Source organism: Corvus moneduloides, chromosome 7, assembly GCF_009650955.1.
Source record: "Corvus moneduloides isolate bCorMon1 chromosome 7, bCorMon1.pri, whole genome shotgun sequence".
NCBI lineage: Eukaryota > Metazoa > Chordata > Aves > Passeriformes > Corvidae > Corvus > Corvus moneduloides.
Genome location: NC_045482.1, coordinates 27,098,720 through 27,124,224, shown reverse-complemented (window position 1 = coordinate 27,124,224; position 25,505 = coordinate 27,098,720). Strand labels below are relative to the sequence as shown.

At 42.2% G+C, this 25,505-nt stretch overlaps 2 protein-coding genes across 2 annotated transcripts in view; both read right to left on the bottom strand.

The window, feature by feature from the left end:
* The window catches only part of PTPN4 (protein tyrosine phosphatase non-receptor type 4), a 111,969-nt gene extending 106,143 nt beyond the window's left edge, over nucleotides 1-5,826 (bottom strand). The window contains exon 1 of the transcript XR_004241116.1: nucleotides 5,746-5,826. The gene's annotated coding sequence lies outside the window, so the exon portion shown is untranslated. The remainder of the gene's footprint in view (nucleotides 1-5,745) is intronic.
* Nucleotides 5,827-7,713: 1,887 nt separating this feature from the next.
* TMEM177 (transmembrane protein 177) overlaps nucleotides 7,714-25,505 on the bottom strand; it is a 37,791-nt gene continuing 19,999 nt past the window's right edge. Inside the window, exon 2 of the mRNA XM_032114886.1 lies at nucleotides 7,714-25,505. This exon is cut by the window's right edge and continues 17,017 nt beyond it. The gene's annotated coding sequence lies outside the window, so the exon portion shown is untranslated.

Sequence of the window (25,505 nt, the reverse complement as noted above, 5' to 3'; positions counted from 1 at the left end):
TGACAAGGTTAATGGAAACAAAACAAACCCAGTTTTATTATGGGATCTTCCTCCTAAATTATTTGTCATTTTTTTAAGCAAAAGCATTGAATCATTGCTGTAAAATCTGAGAAGCATTATTTTTTTTCTGTACCAAGAGAAATACATCACATTTTGGATTATCTTTTTGTTCAAATCAGTTATAAGAGCTTTAATTACAATTACAATTAACATGTTTTGCAACTTATAACTATTTGACATGGCTTAGGAAAATATAAGGGAAATACTGGAAGAAAATACTATAAATAAAGAAAATGTAAGGGAAAGCACCATCATGAAATTATCTCTTGGTCCAGATAAAAAAACCATTCTAACATGGAAGTTCAGAGAGCATTAATAGCAATAATTGTTCTTCCACTGACTGGTATATTTTCCATGTGCTCTTATTGACCATGTGGTAATTTCTCTACCTGAAGGACAGGAATTAACATTTCTAGGTCTATTCAAGTCTGAACCAAGTGTGAAGTTACTTCAGCACTGCATCTCTGTCGGCACATACGAGAGAGCACAAGTTCTGCTATGTCACACCTGAATCCCTCCTTTTAAAAACACAGCTTTGCAGTGTTACCAAATCCACTTGCTTGACTCTTTTGCAAATACCACCTTCCACTGCGACCAGAAAACACAGGAATCTTGCTTGTTAACCTCCTCCAAGACAAAGTATGCCAGCCTATCTCTGAGACAAAGGAGCCACAGCAGGCTCTTTTACCAGCTGCTGCTCTGGTTAACATGGACACCGATCTGCTACAGATAGAGTTTCAATTTTTGGTTTTAAAACTGACCGATGCCATAAAAAAAAAAAAAAATAGCAGACAACTTGACTAAGAATCGTTTTCTCATCTAAGAAAACACCACTTACGTAACTTTCATTGCACTCGATTAACACTTAAGTTTCAGAGCAGTACTGATATAACTCATTTCTGTCTTTTGCAGCAGACACAAAACATTGTTTGAAGGGTTGGTTGATTGGGTTTTTGGGGGTGGTGGTTTGTAGGTCAGGGAGATGTTGGTACACAAATGCAAAAAACTGGCCAAAGGACTCAGGAAAAGCTAAAGTACACTCAACTGTCTTAAAGGTTAATATCCTTTTGGAGACAAAATGAGGGTCACTTGCTTAACCCAAGCACATTTAACAGCACAAAACCAAATCAATTAAAATTGTTACTCCTAGCAAACACCAAAAAAGAGCTTACATTTAATTTTTTTACAATTCGCTTATTAAAACTATCAAACAAAACAGCAAAATCACACAGAACTTAATACCTTCCGACTAGAACATCATCCCAAGAAAAAGCACCAGTTAGAACGTTTTGAGTAGCAGATATTTAGTGATTTTTAATTTAAAGTCTAAAACCCAGGTTAATAAGAGAACTTACTACATCCTCCTTAAATCTAATCTACAGAATTCTAATTAAAAAAAAAATCCAAGTATGAAAATGTTAATCTGTAGCAGCACTACGTTTGATTGTCATTTGAAGATCTGGGCTCTTGGTCATGCAGAATAATTCAGTTATTATTCTCTAATCTGGTTACCCTGAAAAAGATAAGAAATACCCAGAAAGGCAGTGTAAGAATGCACATGCCATAGGAAGTGGATTGTCTATTTCTTCCTCTTTAATCTTAGGGTCAGAAGGAAAACTGAGAAGTGGCAATGAAGAGCTCACTTCACACCCCAATCAGTGAAAATATTTCCCAAAGCATTCTTCATTACAGATCATAAGTACTCATAATTAAAAGACTGTTTATTTTAAAATGGATATTAGCCATTTCCCCCTTCCTCATGTAACTGTAGAGATGGCAGTGTCTCATAAACCACACAAATGGAACTGCATTTATCATCCAACAGTCACTGTGAACTTGTCCAAGTAATTACAGTGTGAGACAAAGTAGTGTGCCAAGAGAGGTCCAGTTGCATCACCCTACCAAGCCTTTTTTTGAAGATGCATAAACTGAGAAAGGAGGAGCCGGTTCAATTCTCACATTTCACAGAGAAATTCATTGAGTTGTGTTTGTCTGATCTACCTGAGAACCTCTGTGACCATAAACTGCAATATTGTCTGGCATGTACTGGGACACTGTGCATACAACCAGCACAGACTTTAGTGTGCTGTTAACCACATTCTTTTAACTTACACATCTGGACATTGAATTGTGGTAAGACAGTACATCAATAAAACTCCTGGGAACCCTTTAACTGCTATAAACTTGAAGTAATTTATTTTGTAAGTGACAAACTAGTTTTCTAATAATTCTGAAATTCTCCAAAATAAGGATGGAGATTTTGAATATATACCTGCATATATAATACTATAATAATTACATATATTAAAAAAAACTCATAAGAAACTCCAAAATTTTAGAAACTAAAGGTTTTCAAAAGCCTACAGAAAATTGTTTTTGTGCTACTTCAGTGGATTACAAGTCCTGAAGGAAAAACAGCCTCTGTTCCCAAACAAGCATATATCAACAGCTGGTCCAGACAGCAAAGATCTGCTGCTGATTACCAGCCCACTGCTGAGCTCCTTGGATTTTTTTCTCCTGCTCAGGCCATTCTCCCCTCTTTTCTCTTCCACCTTCACAGTTCCTTCATTCCCCCATGAACAATTCCATATTATATACATACACAAACCATTTTTACAGTTATTTAGGTTGGAGCACATTAAAACCCATGAGAATTTTGTCTGGCCATTTTATGAAAAGTGACAACACCAGAGTGAAAGTGTGGTATTAAAAAAAAAAAAAAAAAAGCACAGTCAACCATCTGCTGAAAGATTCTCTTATTTGACCACTTTATAATTGGTGAGAATGGAAGTGAGGTGACACAGCAACAGGATGTGAAGGCATGGGATTCACATGATCTTGCACCAAATTTAAACCCAAACTGGGGGAGGGAGGGAGCAATGCACATTCATGACGAATCAGAGGATCAAACTATTGGTAGTAAGAAGACCCAAGAAGACAAACCATAGAAATGTACTATTTATCAGTTTAAGGAAAATAGTCTTAACATTGACTCCAACAACAAAAAAAAACATGCACATGACTACTGTTTGTTTTAATTAAAGTTTTGACCAGTTGAAAAGTTAAAACAGAATATCCAATCCACTGTAATTTTCAGAAGACATTTACCCAACCCACTGACTACATCCAAAGTCTAAACTGCCTGGAGCAAGCTATTCTGTTTCCCACATGCAGGTGAGCTTATGGCTGACCCATCCTGCTTATCTTCCCCTCCAGTTTAACTTCCACTCAATTCTCCAGAACGCCTGCAGAGCGTGCATATGCGCACATAAACCAATGCACAAAACTCCAAGGTACACTCAACAAACTCCTCATAAAGTAACAACCATGAATAATGACCCAGTGAAATGGAACCCCCAGATGCTGCTCAGGACCTTTCAGCAGTGCTGTTACAATATGAAAGAAATCTTTTACAAGTCCCTTTATCCCCGAGTAATCATGTCACACACCATTGTATTAGGCTGCCAGCCCTGGAGCCCTGCATGCCCAGAAGCCCCTATGACATCACACAAACACAACCAGTCACACACAGCAAAGGAGCCCTGTGTTTGTCCTGACGTCCACTGAGTCACAGCCAATGTTTGAGCTCAAGTTCCTGCAGCAACTTTTGTGTAGGGATCCCTCTGCCCAAACAGGGGTCACTGCAGGATCTGAGCCAAAATTATGCACCCTGAGTATTAACTTACCATATATTTCAAATATGCTAATGGCAGTGACATGTAAATAGTACTATATGAACTCTGCTCATTAACAGAGAGCTCATCCTCTCCACAGAGTCATCAGCATTACTTCTAAGATTACAGGATTTTGGTTTTTATTCATGCCTTACAAATATAGCTGCTAATAACAAATTAATTCTAGTCACAGAAAAACAGTATTGGCTGAACTTTCCTGCTGCTATAGTGAAAGTGTACCCAACCCTGACAGTATTTTTAGCAAGGGTGTTCCATCAATACTGCTATGTACAACCCAAATTAGACACTAACAGGACATGAGAATTGTAAAGCATGGCAACAAACAATACATGGACAATTTTGCTGAACAAGAAGTAACCATCAAGTACACTCTAAATAGGTAAATCTGATTCCAAACAAATTTAACTGCAAACATAAGGAAAACATACTGAAAGGTGAAATTATTTAATACATTTCTGTTAGTAAGGAAAATGCATCTGTATTTCAATGTTTAATCTGACTTTAAAAAAACTACAATTAAAAACACACATCATCTAAAAATACAAAGAAACTGTAATGACAACAAAATTATAGCAAAAAATCAGACTAATAGTACATTTCTGAGTTTATAAAGCATAAACTTGCCCGGGAAACATATTGACACACATGTACATATTTGTAAGCTTATCACCCAGAATCCTATTTTATCAACATGGTGCAAGCCAGAGTCATGCCAATATGTAAAAACAACTTTTTAGGTCAGTGAAGCAAGAAATCCATTGTCAAGAAAATGGCATCCATAAGATTACAATACTGAATATATTATGTTCAGGCAATGAACTGGAAAACTTTCCTACAATATACGTATCTAATAAAAAATGGGTTTACCAATTCTAATGTAACTCATTCCTGTACGCCTGCAACGCACATTTACAATGTGACGAGCACACAATGTCTGCATGCGTGTGAACACGTCGGTGGCTCCCAACATTACAGAGCACTTATTTGCCAAAACAAGCAGGCAAACGTGCACTCACAAAACCCCCTTACCACAGAACTCTGAGTTTAGCTCAGGGCAAGAGAAATAGCCCGTGGGTGAGCAAATGTATGTGCACACTGCAGTCTAACAATTACTCTTGAGCTGAGATCCATTAGCACTTCTATAATACCCAAATATTTTCTGTCTCACAGTTCAAAAAAATTTTAACAGCTTGGCCACACTGAAGTCCTGGATGGGTGTAAATAGCACCATAAAGTTCATTCACGTGTATTTTGCATCTGAACGATGTGTAACAGACCAGAGGTAGGAACATTTCACGTACACTGGCAGCTATCTAGTTAGCTACTAGGTCTTCGAGATTTTTGAAAGGAAAAGGACGTTATTCCTCTTCCAGCCGGTGCTGCACAAGCATGCACGAGTTAACCCATCACCAGGTACACGGAAAGCCTCTGTCGCATATAGACACAGCGATTATACAAGCCTTCTGCTCGAGGGAGACACTAAAAATGTACCAGAGGAATGCAACGACAGCACTCAAACCTATTTTCCCTGCCCATAACCAGGGCAACGCGCACATGTGCCTAGAAAGCACAGGATCGCAAAGTTTTATATTAAACACGCTAAAATAAAAATGCGTTTCAGGCGTTCGGCAGAGTTCACCGCATTTCAGAGACCCCGACCTGCCCCCCCAGCTCGTTCCCCTCGAGGCTGTTTACGCGCCTTCCCCCCCCCCCCCCCCCCCAGCTCTACACAGCCCCCACACCCCCTTCGTCAGTGGGGAGCCGGCTCTCCTGCTTTATTCGGAGGGGGGAACCGGAGGGAGAGCGCACACACGCGCTTCCCCCCCTCCCCAAAAGGGCTCAGGGCAGAGCCGCTCTCCGCCCGCGGCGACCTGAGCGCAAAGTTGCGGGAGGGGGGGCGGCGCGGGGGGGTCACAGCACAGAGACGCGGCTCGCAGCACCCCTCGTCCCCCCAGCCCGGAGCCCCGAGCGCGCCGGCGGCCGCCTTTACCTTCATGTAACATCCACGTCCTGGTTCCAGATGGAGCGGGGAGCGCGGAGGGAAGAGGCGCGGGGGCTGCGCGCTCGCGCCGCTGCCGCCCCGCGCGACCCCCAACCCGCCTCCGCGGGCGCGCGCACGGGCACGCGCGCCGCAGGCGCTCGGGCACGCGCAGCGCCCGCACCCCCCCGCGGGAGCGGGATCGAGACAGGGAGCGGAGACGCCGCTCGCCGCCCCCCCCCCTCAGTCTTCCTGCAGCGCCCGCCCGAGCCGCAGCCTCGGGAGCAGCAACAGCAGCCGCCCCGCGCCCCGCCGCAGCGGCGAGCGCCGCATCGTACTGCGGTGGCTGGGCGAGGGAGCGGGGGGAGGAGGGGGGGGAAAGAGCTGGGGAAGAAGGGGACGGAGGAGCCCCGGGGGGAAGGCGGAGGACACCCCCACCCTCCGGCCTCTCCTTCCCCCCTCTCCTCACAGCGACCGGCCGGAGGGGCCGCGAGGGCCGGGGCTCTCCCTCACGGGGCGCGGCACTGCCTCGCACGGACCGGCGGCTGCCTTGCTCCCGGCCGGGAGGCAAAAGGGACCGGGGGTAGCTGGAGCGGCGGGGCGCTGCACAAGCGCCTTCTCTGCCGGCGAACGAGCGAGCGCCCGTGGGGGAGGAGAGGGGAGGACCTGCAGCCTCCTCCCCTCATCGCCGCCCTCCCGCCCGCCTCACGCGGGCAGCATAGCAACCGACATAGCAGCTGCGCAGTCAGCCGGCGGCGGGCGGGAGGCGGCCCCGAGAGCTCGCGAGAGCCGAAGGGGGGCGGGCGCTGTGCGCTCCTTTCTATTGGCCTTGTCGTGTGTCCGTAAAAGGGAGGGGCAGGACCGAGAGTGCGCCTGGCGGTCTGATTGGCTGGATCTGCCAGGGCTGCAGGCGGCGGTGAGCACTGATTGGCCGGCCGAGCCGTCACTCACGCCTGCAGCCGTGTGCCGAGGCGGGAGGCCGGCGGCGGCAGGCGCTGGTTGTGCTTGGTTTTCGCTGTTCTCCCTTGCCTGTGGGACGGGGTCCTGCTGAGGGCGGTTGTGCCCGTGGAGCCGCAGGCTCATCTTCTGACCCGCGCCCTTCGGAGGGAGAAAATGAGCCACGGAGGAGCAGGGGAGGTGTCTTAATGTCGTAACCCTCCGTCTTGGTCACATGGCCACCCAGCCTCACCCTGCAAATGTCCCAGGGGGTCATTACTGCCTGTAGGTCCTTGCAGAGCTTTCCACAGTATAAGATGTATTGTGCCTCTTGGCTACATAAAGATAGTCATATGTGGCCCATGGGAAGTTTTGCGTTCAAAGACGTGGTTTAACACAACTCGGTCCTTTGATGTACTTACACTGTGTATGAAAGAGTGTGGTTAAAAATGACTTTAATGTCCACTTAACTAAAATACAACCTCTCACAACAAGCTCTTTACCTAATAACAGACACATAGAATATATAGAATCATTTAGGCTGGGAAAGACCCTTAAGATTACTGAGTCCAATGTTTGGGAATGAGTTCTTGGATTTCACAATTAAATTCCTAACCATAGCAAGATGTGGAGTAATACTGAAGAAGTTTGCATGTTCTCTTCCAATTAGGAAGCTTTCTTAAAATCTCATTCGTTTGATGTTTGCAAACCTTATACATATTGCCAACCTAAATTGTTCTTGTGCCAGTTTTGTTCTTTTGCTTAAGTAGTCCTTCCCTCTTAGCAGTGTTTTCCCCCAATTACTTTTAATAAAGCAATCGTACGCCCTCCATGTTAATAGGCTTAATAATCCAAGGACCTGTAACCTCTCCCATTTCCTGAATGAGTATTAGAATATACAGGATATTCCACATGACTTCTTTCAGGAACAAGTTGAATCAGGGGTGAAAAGACTGAATTTGGGTAAGGCAGTCAAGCAGAAATTTCAGATCACAATCTCTGGACCACTTTTATAAAATAGACTTCTTAATGATAACAAGTAGAAAACTTACAAGTTGCTGAGATTTACATTTTATTAACAAAAGTCTATAAGATGACAAAGCTTGAAACGTGAATGATTCCCCTGGATTGAACAATTTCTAGACTGATGATTTCATAAAGCCCCAAAATAATACAGCATCAGTAATGCCATTCCTTACTACATTCATGTTTGTCCAGCTCTTCTTGAACATCTCTGTAGTTATAGAGACAAACTTTCTGTGGTGCATGTAGAGACATCCAGCAACTGCATCCTGCATTTGTGAGCTGCTGCCAGCCTCTTGAGCAGGGCATATGTTCTTCTGTGCATTACAGGCATCCTTAGCTGCAGAGCTGTCTTGGTTTCCTGATAATTCAGATCACGTCAAATTTAGTCACAAATTGCATACATAGATTTTAATCCATTTGCACTTAAGCTTCCAATTCTGCCTCTCACATTTTCATATCATTTTCTTGTGCACAGTTTGTGTTAAACATACAGTTATGCTCAATTTGAGAAGAACAATAATTAATACATTACTTTCAACAGAGTGTGATAGAGCAGCAACCCAAACCACTCAGTGTGGTGACCGTGGGACTACACAACATTGTTTTGGCAAATGTAACCTTGCACTGTTACAAAGGGATTTGTTTTGCTGATCTAACACAAAATCAGTGACCGTACAGATACTATATATACATTCCAAAGTTATTTCCTTGCAATACATTGTCTTTTCTGCATTTTGTTGTTTACAGAAGACTTGATTCAAAGCCCTAAATCAAGGCAGTGGAAGATTCCCACCATTTGCAGAGTACTTCAGGTCAGGCCTACTTTGCAAGAGCGCTAAACACATATTGAGACAAAGTTCTCCAGCTCATGCTCTTACAACAGCAGTGGAGCAGAATTGCACTGTGGGATGTTTGAGTGCAGACATTGCTCAGACCTTACAATGCAGAGTTCAGCAAAAAACTTACTTTGCAGAATTCTGAGATCTATGTTGTATACCCTGAGCAGTCACTTCCCAAAATTATGAATGAAAGAGAGAAAGCAAACTGAAATGTCACTTTGTTATTACTTACTTGAAAGTGCACATTCCTTTCTCATGTAAAAAGTGCATTCAGCTCAATTCTCTTTCAGGAGCATGGCTCTTTCATATAACAGCAAATTTTGGGCTGTTGTCTGCCTGTATACACGAGCAATGAAAGCTGAATTTTGTGAAGATATTTTGCATAGCAAGAGTTTAATTTTCAAACCAGTGCATGGGGATTTATCTGTACTCTGTTGATGCATTTTGGGGAGGATATGTTATCTCATGACTTTTTGTGTCCTGCTAGTTAAACACCAGTATCTTAAACCATTTTGTACAAGTTAAACGTCTTGTGTAAATATAGAAGCATACAAAAGCTTCTGCTTTACCTAACAGATCTGTGGTATATGTTTGTGCCAACAACCTTATTACTCATGCAAGACCTGCCAACCAAGCTGTGATAATTTATGTGAGAAAAATGTATATTAAAAATGTGAATGGGATTTTAAGCCTCTCACTGAAATACATGCAAACTGCTTTGTGGCCAAGAAGACGCACTTAAACACTGCATTAAAGCAATTCAAGATAAATGACTCTCGCCACAGGTGGAGTTTAGCTGTGAAAAGAGGAGACAAGGCACTTAATCTTAACGCTAAGCTTGATCAAGCATAATATATGTTTATAAGCAGATACATTTTCTATAAATTAGGGTCCTAATTCAGCAAAGCCCTTAGAACATACACACGTTACTCAGGGAACAACCTTAAAGTTGGCCAAATCCCATGCAGGAAGTGCCACTGCTCAGCATAAATGGCAGAGAAGTTTGTGCTGGAACATGGCTTTGGGATATATCCATAGTCCATAGTATGGACATAAATACTGAACGTGGGTGTTTGGCAGTGTCCTAAGCTAGGGGGACAGAATAATTTCACTGCCTGGGACAGGGACTCATTTTTTCTTTAAGTTTGTGCAATACCTGGTGCCATAGGGCTCCACAGTACTAATTGTTAGAACACTGCGAAACAGTAATTTGTGGTAATAAGCCTGTTGCAGCTATCATCCAATCTGGAGGCTGGCTGTATTCCTTTTATAAATATATTTAACAGATAATACTCAGAAATACACGGAGACTGAAAGGGAATGGAAACATCAGTACTTAAAGTTTCTGGACCATATTTCTCTTAAGTCCTTTTTTCTTCAGCCAGCCTTTGACAAACTCTTTTGCCTTTAATGCACATCAGAATACCACAATGTTGAACTTCTAGATAGCCACTGCAAATAGCCAAGCCTTTTTGTGAAGTCCACTTGTGCATTCACTTGTGGAATACTGTTATTTTCTGCTTCTGTGCAAAAGCAGTACCATAAACTCTGGCAAGTAGCATAAACTCTGGAAAAAAACCCGTAATAAGCCAGGTCAAAAAATATTTTGAAGCATGAAATTTTTTCCAAACACATCAAGAACAGATCTGCCAGAGAATGTGAGGAAGTAGCAGGCAACAGAGATGTAACAGAAGCATTCAGGGGAAACAGGAGAAAACTAAGTACTTTTTTTCTATCACTGTTCTTTATGGCAGATTTTGAGGTGATTGCCACAACAAAACCTTTTTAGGGGCACGGTCAGAAAAAAACATGTTTGCAAAACTGAGTACCTGTGGTTTTGGAGCCAATCAGTGAACTGTACGGTACCTGACTGCCAGGACAATGTGTTTTTCACCCCAGGGTTCAAAAGGAACTTGGATCTGAAATCGCCAAACTATTAACTGTGCTTTGTAATTTATGGTTTGGAGTGAACTCAGTTCTGGAGGAATAGAAATTTTTAGACAAGACTTCAGAGAAAACAGAAATGACAAACCAGTCAGTCTAACACATGGCTCATCGCCACGTAATGAGAAGTAGAAACTGCAAACCTGGTAGTGCTTTAAAAATGTCAGCAAAGTCAGCAAACATTGATGAAGAGGAGCTGGCTTATGTAGACTTTGTACAAACACTGGGACACCAGAGTCCTCAGCCATAATCAACTCCCTGTCGGAAGAAGACCAAGGTTGTACCATCTTCTGCTATCTTCTTCCTCCTCTCCTCTTCCCACCTTGCTTTCACTCTCAATCTAATTTCCACAGAAAGGAAATCCAAATGTATGGGACTCAGGGAGACACAGAGTATGTTTGGGGTATCTTACAAGCCTGACTGCTAAAGAAACTGCAGACATGATGTGAAGAACATTTAACATGCAGCCTGGATGAAGTAATCATGTATAAAGATTTCCCCAAACAGTTTTACAAAGCACAGGAGGGGAGCTCTCTTTGGGATTGGTAACTGCTGCAAAGGGAAGAAAGACGGGTAAATGATCACAAAGAAGGGAGCAACCAGTGAGATTCCAAACGCACCTGAGCTTTACAACCTATTTCACAAGTGGTAAGTGAAACAGGATTAGACAGTGTTTTCTACGGATTCACAATTATTCAGGAAAACCAAAACTGCTGACACAAAGTAGCCAAAAGAAAAAACAACATGATAAAGATGGAGTAGGTGATAAAATAGCAGCTAAAATGCAATGATCACAAATGTCAATGAAAGGAAAACAAAAAAAAATCTCTACTAGTGCAACATAGTAGGTGCTAATTAGTTCATATCAGTCAGCAAAGGTATCTTGAAGTCACTATGGATAGTTTTCTGAAATTGTTATCTCAGTGCTCAGAGAGGCAGTTAGGACTGATAAGGACAGAAGAGAATGAAAAAGCAGCAATAAAATAAAATGCTACTGTATTAATCTTCAGGAATAATGTTCTGTCCTTTAATACGAGACAAAATTCTGCTTATAGCATCTTGATATGCGGTAGCATCTTCAGCATTGGAAAAACATGAAAAAACAGGAAAAAGAGTGACTAGATTGACCAGAAAGATGGAATTCCTTCTAAGATGGATGAAGTACTCTGGAACTACTTAGAAAATAGATGAGAAATGGGAGATGTAATACAGGTATCAAAAATCAAGTCTGACATGGGAAAGGTGAACAGGGAACAATTACTCATTTCTTATGAGAACAACGATGAATCTAAGAATATTTTTTCAGATGGAAGTGTAAAACAAGCAAAAGGAAGTACTATTTAAAGAACATCTGCTTAATTTGGATAATTCATCATCATGAGATCTTTTAGATGCCAAAAATACTTAGGGCTGCAAGAAGTTCTTAGACAAATTAACAGAAAAACAGGTGGCTTTGCAGAGAAATGGACAGAGCCTCCAATTCTGTCCTTAGATAGTCAGAGATTGAACTAGTAAATAGGAGGAGAAATTAAGCTGTAACTGCTTTGTCCTCATATTTCTATTGTAGGCAACTGCAGGGCACCAGGTTACCTGGACTTTGGTGTGACTCGGTGTCGCTGTTGTACCAGGGACAGCGAGAAAACCAACACAGGCTTTGGTCTAGGAAGGAATGGAATTACTTATTTCCAAACTCATTTATATAACCTGGTTCATTTGAATGGCATAAGGTTATTGGTCTTTTGACCATCTACCTCTTAGAATGATTGGTTAAACTCTACAACACTCATTTCAAAATATTTCTCCAGTCAAACTACATAACAAACAACAAGTGCAAAATAAAAAATTACTTTACAAAAGCCTCTTCATTGTTCTCAGCCAGCATCCGTGTGAAAGCAAGACTTTCACACGGATGCTGGCAGAAAGCTAAAAAATTTCTCTGCATCAAGCTTTTCAGCATCTACAACTCAGGTCAGCCTTTCTTATATTACAGCTGCAGCAGAAAGATGTCCACCTCAGACCTCTTGGTTCCTATCATATCCTGTGGGGACTGAACTTGATAAATCCCAGTAAAACATTTAAATCAATGAAACAGCTAATGAACATTTTTAGAACCTTAACAGGGATTTAATCAACATTTTGAGATGAGATCCAGTGATCTTAATTTAGCAAACCAGTTGCATACATACAAAGCCAAAAATGATGGTTTAGTTAGACCCTCATTTTGACTTAGCCCAAACAACCTCACCCAGTAATTTCTGCAACAGGACTATAACTTTGGTTTGAGCTGTGTTGCATGTTTTAAAATAGTTTTTTTTTCTTTTTCTAAGTCCATCATTAAGCAACCCAGCACTAACAACTGCCACTAAAGCCTTCTGGATTTGGAACTTGTCGGAAAATTTCTGGAGTATTTGGGAGGAGAGAAAAATACATGCAAAGAAGCAAGAGTATCAGTGGGCTCCATTTGTGAGGAATTATTTCAATTCTACTATTGATTTCTTTCTACAGTGATAAAAAAATTCAATTAATATTTGAAATGAGCAGCTCAGACATACAGGCTTCACCTCCATAGGCTTTATTTTATTTTTCCCTAACTTTACCTTGACCTGTATTTGGCTGAATAGTAGGTAACTATCAGGAAAGTAGACAGTTTTCTTTCAAAGCTGAAAGTCAGATAGCACTGGTTCTAATAAGAATGATGTAAGTGCACAGGTTGCTCTGTTTTGTACTCAATGCTATTTAAATTTCTGTTGCTGAGGTCTCTGAATGAAGGCCACAGTACTTCATTCTCTTAAGGTGAGAGCAGCTTGTATAGATAAGCAGCACACACTGTACATCAGTGAAGAAGTTGCTTGTGTTGGTTTTGCTTCCTTGATCTACAAGGCAAACACTGGAATGAGCTCCGGCTTTCAGATGGGCAGTTTCATATTTCAGGCCTGTTTCCAGTAGAACATCAGGAAACCTTTTGAAAAATACCAATACATATAGAAGAAGAGAAGAGAAAATGGCCTCTCTGTCATCCCTTCCCATTATTTTTTGCTGAGGATTAAAAAAAAAAAAAAATACTGCAGTGCATGGTTACTTTGGCCTTTCCCAGGCTTCTTTACAAAAGTTTGCACAGAACTACTCACTTGAGTGAGACACAGCGGAGACCGTGTGTCACCTCTCACCGCGCCGCAGCTTCACAGTTGCGGTTTTGAGGTCGGCATTGTCTGCCAACAGCCAGCAGCAGTGCAGGGCTTTTCCCCTGCTGGTAAACCATAGCCAGAAATGCAACCCCAGTCCTGAAAATGGCTTTCTCCATTGCAGTATGACATTACATGTTCCCGAAGTGTTCTTTACAAATATCTCTGAAGAGAAAAGTAAAAGAGCGTTTATTGACTGTTGTGGTTTGCTCTGACCTTGAATTAGAGTACAGTACAGAACACTGCCAAATTTGGCCTGTCCTGAGAAAAAGACAAAGATGGCACAGCAGCAACTCAGCTAAACAAAAAATATGTGCAAAATACTTCCTGGTACACCCACATTCTGGCCTCCCTGCAAAAAAACTGCCAAGAGGGATTTTTTGAGCAGTTAAGTTCTTCCAGGAACTGTGCAACCTGTTCTGCATTTTTGATTCATGAATGTTCACTTTCTGGCTTCCTGATTTGGTTCCAAAGTTCATGTCATAAGTAGCAAAAAATATTACAAAGCTTGGGCTGATCATGTACAAATTAGCCAGACTAATTATAATAACAAACATCAACATTTACAGAAAATTCAGCTCACTGCATTTCCTAATAGAGTGGAAATATATTTTCAGATCAAGAGTAAAAAATGTTGTATGTGTTCCTTTTTATTTAAAAATATTTGTACCCTAAAAATAGTGTGGATGTAGCGTACCAGATGACATATGAAACTTCTAGCAAAGACAAGAGGACCAGAGAGCCAGTGGAAGTTTTCAAACTATTTGCCATTTGGTGAATAGAGCCCTGGAAAGATGCTTTCACAGACACAATATTGGCTTCTGGGTTACCAGGGAACAGGAGATGAGAGATGTCATTAAAGGGTGAGTTGCCAGCCCTATGGACTGACAACACTGAAACCAACAAAGCACTGTATTGCACTTACACCATTACTCTACCTGCACCTTTCTTATTCAACCCCAAAGGGACCACACACTGAGGCCAGCATGTCTCAGTGCTTCATGGCTCTGGTGACACCACCACCAAGGCTAGCATTTAGTTGCACATTTAATGTGGCTTTTATCTGATCTATAGCAGGTCTGTAATATTACCCACAGCTCGTAAAATTTGCTTGTTATCTAAGAATCTTAGCTTTCATGTACTAGTGTTATAAACAGCCATGGTACTGATGATAAGAGTGATAATGATGATGTTTCTAGTCATAATAGTTGTGGGGATTTGGAAACATGGAAGTTGAAAAAGTCAAGAAAAAACCCAAAGAACAACAGAATGAAAATTAAAATGCACCCATGTTATTTCACAATCTTGGAAACAAACTTTTCTGAATGCTTGGCTTTACCAACAGTATTGTTACTGATACTCCTAAGTCACCTTTAGAAGTAGAAAGTAGTAGTAGAAAGCGTGCATGAATTCCTCTTTGTGGAAAAGCTCTTTCTCTCCAGCCCCAGGCTCTGTCACTGACTGGACTGCAGTGAGAGGGTTTTTTTTGGTGATGTCTGCTGCTCCTTCTTAAGTACTCAAAAAACAGGATACTTACCCTTACTGCAGTGAACTTGTTCTGGGATCACCACACAAGACCCCCAGCAGTTCAGAAGAATAGGAAAACATCAAGTAATGAGGGGTTGGACTGAGATTAGGACAGAGCTGAAAAGCACTTTAGGAGATGACCTGGGAGGCACTTCAGGAAACAACCCGGGCAGTCCCACTGCTTGCAGGCAGCCCTCTCACCTCTAGTCTCTGCACCAAGGTAGGAAAATGGGAATCCCCCCTACTTTACACATGCCAATGTGCTAATAGGGATGAAGGAGTGAGCAGATCTGATCACATGTCTATCTTGCTTCGAAGATTTAGCAAGGACAAATACAGAATGGGGAACCCTTGAGTCTGCTGCTACATATTGGTTAGTTCCACAAGGCTAATGCAGATTCTTCTCTAATTGCTTGCTACACATATGTGGCAACATACAGAGAGTCCTCATGAATTGCAAAGAAATTGTATCTCAGATAATTTTGGATTAATCACAGTGTTCTCTAGAGGTACCGTTAATGAGGGACATACCCTCTACTTTGTATTCCTGCCCAAGGCAGCACATTTCCATGCCGTATCATGAGGAACGGGCTCTGCAAACCCTTCATTAATTTCATAGCTGTCTCCCCCCTCTAACAGTGGAGGACTCTCCACTATAAACTGTGCCTAGAGGCAGATTCTGATGTATGGATTTGTGCTTCTTTGTTCACCTCCCCATAAAATACTAAAGACATTATGCACTTGAAAAGTCACAATAAAGTTTAAAGAAAATAATTATAAAACATATAAAATTATAAAGCCTTCTATACTTTATTAAGGTCATGGTTATTGAAAATTAGGCTTTCTTCTCTTTTACCATGTATATGCAACTCTAATTTGTTTAAAAACAGGATACAAGAATGACATTCAGAAAAAAAATATATTAAAAATGTTACACTAAGCTTTTTTTTGCTGCTGTTATATAATTACACAGAGGACCCCATTTTTCAGGACCTGCTGAGACTTGGTATGTCTCGAAAGCTAAGCCCTTGAATCCCAGATTAAATATGCAAAGGCAGCGGGAACAATTCCTGCTTTGCTTGTGCATTCACAACTTCCCTGAGCCCTGCGAGGTCTGGCTGCACTGTGGGTCCTGGACTAGTCCTGAGCCAAGTCCCCTCTGTGCCAGATCTGGCAGTGGTGTTTCCAGTGTGACCAGCTGCTGCAGCAACACTGACATCATTTGGGTTTTGCAGGGGCTAAGTCAGGACACAATTTGGGGAACAGCAGCTCTGGCTCTGTAGTTAAATTGAAGACAGTATCAGCATGAACTCAAGAAACACAAAACTGACTAAGCCAGGACAGAAGCATAACTGTTGCAGCAAAAGCAAATTTAAAGTAAGTAGGGAAGTTTCTAAAGGACAATTTGCCTTCATAGCAATTGCGTACCTCAGACACAGAGACTCTTCTGAGCTCAATTCAGGCCAGTGATACCATCCTGTTCTGCCAGGATTAGAAGCCCTGCATTGTACCCAGTTAACTGCAGCCACTTTGCAGAAACCCTCCAGGTGTTCCACTGAATGGTTTGAGGGAGTATTCCCAGTATTCCCCCTCCCCAACAGGGCACATTTTCATCCCTGCTGTGCATCAGGGTTAATGGCACAGTTCTGCTTTGCATTTTTTCTGTTATTTACCCTTTCTCCACTAGATGCTACACTGAGACCATCAAACATTTATTGAGTCAAATAACATAAATTTGAAGACTCAGTGCAGAATAGTGTGCTTAAAACAAAACGGTGACAGCATCGCTCTGTGTGGTGTGAGGATGAGACTTGTGCATTTCACATTGGAGTAACTGCTCTGACTTCATCAGAGCTTCTTACTTGGCACTGCATGAAAGGATAAAGCAAGTCTGTGTTTCCTGGCATAATTACTCATATGCAATTGTATCAAGAAATTACCTAAATGTGTGAAATTGTTTACTGAGAGTGCCACAAAATCTAATACTAACCAAACAATGTATGTCAATATAATGAGCTAGTCCTTTTTTTCTCTTTATATCTTAGAAATTCAAAATTACATGCTGAGCTGGAAAATTACACCAGATTATATTTTTAATGAAGCTTCTTCAAATAATATCACAGATACACATTACTTTTCTTGACGTTATGCAAGCCTTTGACCCAGGCAGCTGGGGAAGTGCTATGCAGTGTGGCTCCCACAGAGCCTGCCAGCCTGGTTTTAACTTGTGCATTGTGTAATACCTTCTGGTAAACAACCTGAGATCCTCTTACCTTTCGGTGCAGGCAGGCCCAACCAAGCACTGCTGCACAGCCTTTCCCGTGTGACAAGTTTATTGGATAAATGTGTTACACCCTGTCTTGGAGGCTCTACTTGGACAAAGTGAAGTGAAGGTCAGAGACTGTTTCAGCTAATTAAGGTCTTCAGGGCTGTGTCTCTATCAGGTTTTTGGTTACCCCCTGTTCCTAGAGGTCTGCTTGTTATGTACCACACTATTCAGAAATGTGCTGTGCGGCCCAATTAGCAGCACCTTTATTGTTTTTTAGAAGCGGGGCAAATATAATTTGGGGAAACTGCAATGTGACCTGGTTAACTTACATCAGTGACATACTTCCTTTCCAGCAAAAATCAAAACACAGCTTCAAAACCCTGCTATGTTTGCCTATCTTGCTGTGACACACTTTAATTTGCTTATCTGGACTTAATCTGGGAAAAGAGCTAGGATAGAAAAGAATGTTTTGTTGAAGCTGAATAGGGCCTCATAGCAGTCAATATTTACTGTTCAGGAACACAGTCTGCTGCTGGTGTGATGAGGTTCAAAATATAAATTATATACAAGGATCTAGGCCAGATGCTCAGCAAACTGGGCCTTGGCCTCCTTATTGACTATTCACAAGCTCATCTTCAGATTAGTATAGAGAAAGGTGGATTAAAAGCATGGGGAGGGGGGAATCTCCTTTTTTGTTTTTCCTTTCTTCCTGTAGACATGGTTAGGCTTAGATCAGTTTAGCCAGTGGCAAGATGCAGCATTATTCTAAGCTATGGACTCTTTACAGTGTTTCAGGCTAGAGGTTTCATTTTGGCAGAACTTCATGTAATACTGTGCAGTGAGGTATAAGACACTTCATCAAGGTTAGGAGTAAAAGCAACGGATTCAGAACTAGTACTTGTTAGATTTACAAAGAAGGGCCCTAAATATTTTTACGTTACACTGGTTACACTAAGAAGCTATAAAAATATTAAAAATAAATTATTAAAAGTATTAAAAATAAATGCTTGTCCTCTGCTAATTAACTTACGTAGTATTTACTCCATCTGAAGAGTTAAAAACAAGCACAAAGCCCAGCCACAAAGTAGGTCATAATTCTCTGAAAAATCAAACATAAGGTCATGACCTAAATGAAATAGAGTTTGCTTCATAATGATCCTGGGAAAGAAGGGATCGGCCAGTGTTAGGGAATCAGCATGTCAAAGGGAATTGTAAATGGGAGCTTTGCAGAGCTTCTCATCTCTTCCAGATGGGTTCATCTCCAGCTCAGGTCAGTATTGATTGAAAACTGTTACTCTGCACAGTCTGTTCAGTGCCCAGTGACTCTATCTGGGAATTGAATCATGTTCCCAGCAGACAAGCAGTTGCATCACGTAAAACCACCGCTAGACCTGAAATTAATTTCTAATTTTGCTGGCAGCCTTCCAACAGAGAGGTCAGGCCGAGGAGTAACCGTAAGGATGAGAGTTCCTCCTGGCAAAGCTGGAGGCGTACGGGGGGCACAGACCACGGGGAAGGGTGGATGTGGCAGGGCAGCAGGAGATTTGTGTGTCTGCTGTTCAGGCAGAGACTTCAGTCTTCTGAACACTGGTGGGACAGCAAGTTCAAGGGCTGCTCCCAGGTCTCCCCTGTGAGAGGTGATTCATGGCAAGAGAACAGGCCGGAGAGAGACCATTACAGCCAGGCATGAGAACCAGCAGGGCCGGGCAGCCTCTCCCACGGCCCTGCCGAGCACCTCCGTGAAGCTGCTGGTAACTCCAGGCAGGACCACACAAGTGACTCCATGGAGCCAGACCAACAGAGGCAGTCTGACAAGGGGTGACTTACAGAACTCATTTTGTGGCACGTTATTGCCAGTGGGGGAGGTAGAAGGAATACAAATTTGATAGGGTACTACAAAAGTTTAAATGATTTAGTGTGTGCAGATAAATATTGCTCTTTATCTGCATGTACTAGGAAAGAAAGCAAAAATATTTCCATGTTTCTTTTCTGCTCCTGCTGGCATCTGTGTTTGGACAATGTCAGACTATTTTTGGGTGGAAAAATTTTGCTTGCTAAGGAATACTGGGGAGGAAGCATTTAGTTTTCAAAGTCCCTGGGTTGGAGCTTATTCTTGCCATTTGTAAGGAGAAACCCAAACATTATGTGGACCTTTTTGGCTCCAGTTAGCCATACAAGAAACAGCAACAAAGCCAGGAAGTGTTGCAGTTTGCAGTATTGGAAAGCCTGCTTAAAAAGAAATAGTAATAAGAATTACCGAAAGCAAGGAAGTAATTTTTGGGGGCCAAATTTCTTTAACACATTTATATTCCTATAAGATTAGTTAATATTCTTGCAGGAGATTCTTACATGTGATGAATCACACTGCCCCAAGCCATGCAGAACAATGCACTGCTGATACCGAATAAATTTAACTTATCTTCAGATCAAATTGTTGAGTGCCAGACTGTCATTTTATGGTAAAACTAATCCCAGGAAAGTCTGGATGAGTGATAGCACTTTCAGGTATCAAGCATAGGAAAGTGAATGCTCACATAAACTGACCCTATGATATAAAATCTCAACAGGTCACCACTTTTCTATTTAGCACATTAGAGAAATACTGCACTGCTTTTGCACTGTGCTGGCTTGGGCTGGAGTAGAGCTCAATTTCTTCACAGTAGCTACTTTGGGGCTGTGGTTTGGATTTGTGCTGCAAGCACCATTCATAATTCATGGTGTTTTCATTATTGCTGAGCAGTGCATACGCAGACTCAAGGCCTTTTCTGCACCACCCACCAGTGAGCAGGCTTGGGCTGCACAAGGAGCTGGGAGGGGACACAGCCTGGACAGCTGACCCCAAGTGACCCCAGGGATATCCCATCCCATTGGCATCATGCTCAGGACACAGAGCTGCGGGAAGGTTGGTGAGGGGCCACTGCTCAGGAACAGGCTGAGCATTGGTCTGTTGGTGGTGCGCAACTGGGGTTTTTTGCATCACCTGTCTTTCTGGGGTTCTAGTTTTCTCGCTTTCATAATTTCCTTTCCATTACAAATTCTTATTATTTCAGTAATTAAGCTGTATTTATCTCTACCCAAGAGTTTTCTCACTGTTACCCTTCCAATTGTCTTCCCCCATCCCATCGGGGCAGTGAGCGAGCAGCTGTGTGGGGCTGAGTTGCCAGCTGGGGTTAAACCACAACGTACAACAACTTATCCCTTCTCATTATCCCCTCTCACTCTCCCAATCTCCTCCCTGCTTCTCTCCCAGTTCCACTCTATTTTTTGCTAACTATCTTCTTGCCTGTAACCTCTTGAACTTGAGCAAGTTTTTCCAGACTGCTCATATGTTAGGCTGGTACAAGACCATTATTTCTGGATTCATCCAAATGCTGTATTGATCCTGATGCACTCCCGCACCTCTTCTTACCACAGCATCTGACAGCATGTCCCTGACTCTTGTTACACTTTGTTCCTTCCAAAACTTCCACCATTGGAAGGTGGAGGGTCTGATGTGCTGTTTCTGAATCCTTTTGCTGTCCTTTTTTGTGGCTCTGAGGATCCTAGTGAGACACCTCACACACATTTTAGGCAAAGCAAAGCACCTCTGAAGGTGCAGCACAGAAGACATTAAGACTTTGTGCAGGATGGCTAAGCCACATGGAGCAAACATTTACCAAGTGTGCTTCAAAAGCAAATGCGTGGGCAGGTGGACAAAGTGGGTAACACAGCAGTTGTATCTTGGGGATTCAGAAAACGTCCTTACACAGAAATAGGAACTGTGGGAAGGCTCTTTCTTCATGTCTGCCTTGGGTCAGTGCTTTCATACGAGGATGAGACAAAGGGCTTCACCCAACCCCAGGCACAGCAGGTCATGCCCCACATGCAGTGCCAGGGTACACTGGCACCCCTGCACTGGCAGCTTCCCATCTCGAGGGATAAATTACTCATTTAATTCCTGCCCACTTTGCGACTCCCGACTCCCTCGCCTGCACCAGTCAGGGTGCTGTAGCAGGTGCAATCTTGCAGATAGGATGTGCTGCCATGTCCCCCCTCACTATCTAGTTTCTCATGTGTCAAAGCGATCATTTCTCACACCACTGAAACACCCTCTGGTGGGGCACAGCACAGGTTTTAAGGCTGTTAGAGGGCAGGCACTGAGGCAGCTGTAACAAGTGACAGATTTTTATATCCACCCACTGAAGCGCTGTTAATGCATCATACGTGGAGTTTGATGCTGTAATGGAAAAATCAATGCTAGGATCACACTTCCACCACAAGTGAAATGGCTTGTTGTGCACATCAGTAATTGCACTCCTTGGTGTTTTACCCAAGGCTCACAGTGGTTTTTGTGGAGATTTTTGTCACTGTATATTAGTGATTTTGCCAAAGCTGAGCCACAAATAAAAGGAAATACAGTGCTCAATTAAAAGCAGCCCAGATGCAGTTATCTAATTTGTATGAGGCAAATTTACCAGCTGCAGTGGGTGTAGTTCTCTGATGGATGGTCAGATTGACTGGTCCTGTAGCCTCATCTGGCCCCAAACCCTGGAATAAGGTCCACATAAGGAGATGCTCTGAGCCCACCTGAAGGCTCATCACTTGTGATTTTTACCTTCACACCCCACCTTAGGAGGAGAACACAGCAGCCCAGCTCTGGGCTATCAGCTCCAACACGCCAGCAGTACTGTCAATGGGGTGCATGTCTCAGAGCAGCCCGGGGGGCTGCCCTGCCAAACTAAGTGTAGAAGTTTGGCCAAATGTGCCTCAAATCTATTAACTTAATTTCACAACTGAAGGTCAGTTTTGCTAATTCTTATAAGACACCATGCTGTATCTGGTGAGGGTAATGAGGTCTTGGCTAATGCATCTAAGTTTAATGCTGCTAAAAATTTGCTGAAACTGCCAGGCTGGGTTTTTTTTGTTGTTGTTGTTTGTTTTAGCAGTGTGAACATCTTGGGTTTGTTTGAGTGAAATAAAGAATTAGCTCCTGTTAGAATAAAATTTAAACATATTTTCTGAAGCTGAAAAATGGCATTAAGTTAGGTCTTTTCAGTACAAACCAATTGATGTTATTATTGCATGAACAGCCTCTCAAGAGAAAATATAAATGGAAAATATATATTTAAGATACAACTGCTCAGACATTCAGCAAAATAGATGCATTTCTGCTTTTACATCACACAGCCTGTTAGATCTGAGGTGACTAAAACATCAGGCAGAGCCGTGACTTGGCCTACATAACCTCGTGTCAGAGCCTGCTCAGATCTGCAGTGTGAGCTACCCTGGAGCTTGGTCTGAAGGCACTCTGTCCTGTCTCAGCATGGAGGCTGCAGATATTTATTCCTGAGGTTGCCAGTAGCACCTCATTATCTCCTAGAGGGGTCTTCAGAGGAAGCCAGGTACTTACCAAGCAAAGCTTTCTGGAATGAAGGATGCTGGGGGAAGGGAGGCAGCGTGAGGAGCCAGAATACACTAGCCAGAGGCCAGATACCAAGGATATAAAGGAAAATTAAAAAGTAGAGAGGATTTTGCCAATTTGAAACAGGTCCTTAATGAACATGCTAAGATTTGATACAGCAGAGATCAATGACTTCCTAAAAACACAGACCACTCGTGTAGATAACACCAGGTATAACACGGGGAAAAAAACCCCAAACACCTGAGAAGGCATCTCTCAGAGAGTGTTTAAGGGTAACTCTCTCATTTAGAACAGCATGTAACACTAGCTCTCAAAAAGAAAAGAAAAAGCAGGTCAAATCTGCAAAAGTGATAAAGTCTCAAAATGAAAGAGTAATGCCTCTAGCAATGAGGTGTCAGTAAGAGCTGAAGCGTGAAGTTACGCTGTTTCTGCAAGGTTGAAACTTCTGTCTCAAGGGAGGGGGGAAGCAGATTTGCCTTAACGCAGAGTCCTGTGTGATCCCAAGGGAGGCTGGTTGCCCGTTACCCACAGCTGACATGTACTGTCAACTTCTGGTGGATCAGAACCCTGCTCACATTATTTTCTAGTCAAATCCTTTATTACTTTCAGAAAAAAGCAGTCCTGGAGTTATAACACCAGCCCTGCACCAAACGTCTGCACTAAGGAATCATTTCACAGATACTGTTTTTCAGAACGGTCTACAGATAAAAAATGTGGGCTTGAAATGAATCCTTACAGGATATCCACTAAGTGGATTCTTGGCTGATCATTCACATTTACTGCTGTCTCCTGAGGGGATGCTGCTTAACAAGCTCACCGGATGGCATGGCTAGTTTGTAAGTCAGTGTTTCAGCTTTGTCGCTTACAGCATGCAGCATCTTTTTATGCAGCAAGAACATCTTTAATTTACATACTCGACACCATCAAGCTGTTCAGGTGTGACCATGTTATAAAACCAACGTGATTCTAGTACAGCTTTGTGTAAGCATTATTTATTTATTTGCTCTATCAGCCTATGTCAGCACAAAATAAAAGCAGGCAGAAGAGGCACATCAGTTTTCTTTAGCTTGAAAATCAGCCACAAGAATCTTGTTCCTACAAAGACCATATAGGCTGTAAACCCATATTTTATGTCTAAACATATCTGCTTCTTGCAGTCTTTTCCAGTGATTTACAATGCCAATTATGCTAGAATTGGACATATGGAATGACATCATCAGGGATGTGAAGGTCTGCAAGCTTTGTATAAAATAAAGGTGTTTTAAGCAACACAGCATTTAGTGTCGATGTTTGTTTTCCAAGAAAACCACAATGTATAGCTTTCTGCACCCAAGTGAAACCAAAGCCTCAAACCAAACACAAGCAATACATCACTAGAGCAAATATTAGGATGAAATACTTTTACATATGCATCCATAAAGGATATCAGAGTGATCAATTTGCATACCCAATTCTGAAATGAGATTCCTGTGTGACTAGTTGGTTTTGTTGAAATCTTTTGTTCCATCTACAGGAGCCTCCACCTGTGCTGCCAGCCAGCTGCAATAGGCTGTTACACAACTCAACACATGTCCCAGTGTCCCAGTTAGGCCCTAAAACTGGTTTCACTAAGCTCTCAAGATTTCATTTCTTTTGAGAAGAGTAATTTACTACTTGTGATCTGTACTTAAGGCTTCTGGTAATGTCCTGCGCCTTCAAGGCTCTGCTGTCCTCGTGTTCCTGTGCTCTTAATAGCCTGCACTGTATTGCCCTGCTTTTCTTCAGTGAACTTCAAGGCATGGCTTCCTGGTAAAATAACTCCTGTTTCATTAGCACAGTCTTGTCATGTGTATATCCCCACTCTAGGGTCACTGGATAGTTCAATGTACAGAAGTAATGGTCTGTTAGGATGTGCATAAAGATAAGCCAAGAGATATAAATAGATACAACACTTTCTTAATGTTCTGTTATTAATACATTTTCGTTATGGCAATAGGACCGCTGTGTTATCAAAACTGCTTTACAACAGATGCAAACTTTTAACCAGGCATATGGGTTGATACAGTCTAGAGAGCTCTTTGGAGTCAGAGGGTGAATAATCAAACCAGCTTAAATCCTCTCAGAAACCACACAGTTTTTGGAATCAAGCAACTGCAGTTTGCTTTAGAATGACGAGCTTTTAGAAAAGCTAAATCTAAAGGAAATGTTACTACTCTTTCACAATCTATTTTTCTCTCTTCTCTTACATGTACCTCATAAACATCTCTGTGGCTTGGAACATGGTTTGTTCACTGCCTGTCCAGGGCTTAACAACAGGATGCCACATTCACAGCTATTTACATTGCTTGACTCCCACTGCCTGCCTAAATGTCAATTATAATGAAACAGAAGTAGAAATATGGTGGGGAGATCTTTCTGAGTGAGTTTTCTAGATTATGTGTCTTGTTTTTCACAAGGGTTTGTCATCTTTCATCACAGTGTCCGGTAATCAGTCTTATCCATCTTTTGGTGTTTCCCATCAGCAATCTGTTCAGATTCTAATCAGCTTTTAAACACTTAACTGTATCCATTTTAAGCATGCCTTTTGTATTGATAATAAAAGGATGGTTAGGGTGAAATGAATATACACAGAGCCCTACAGAACATGTCCCTAGCTTGGGCTGCTGCAT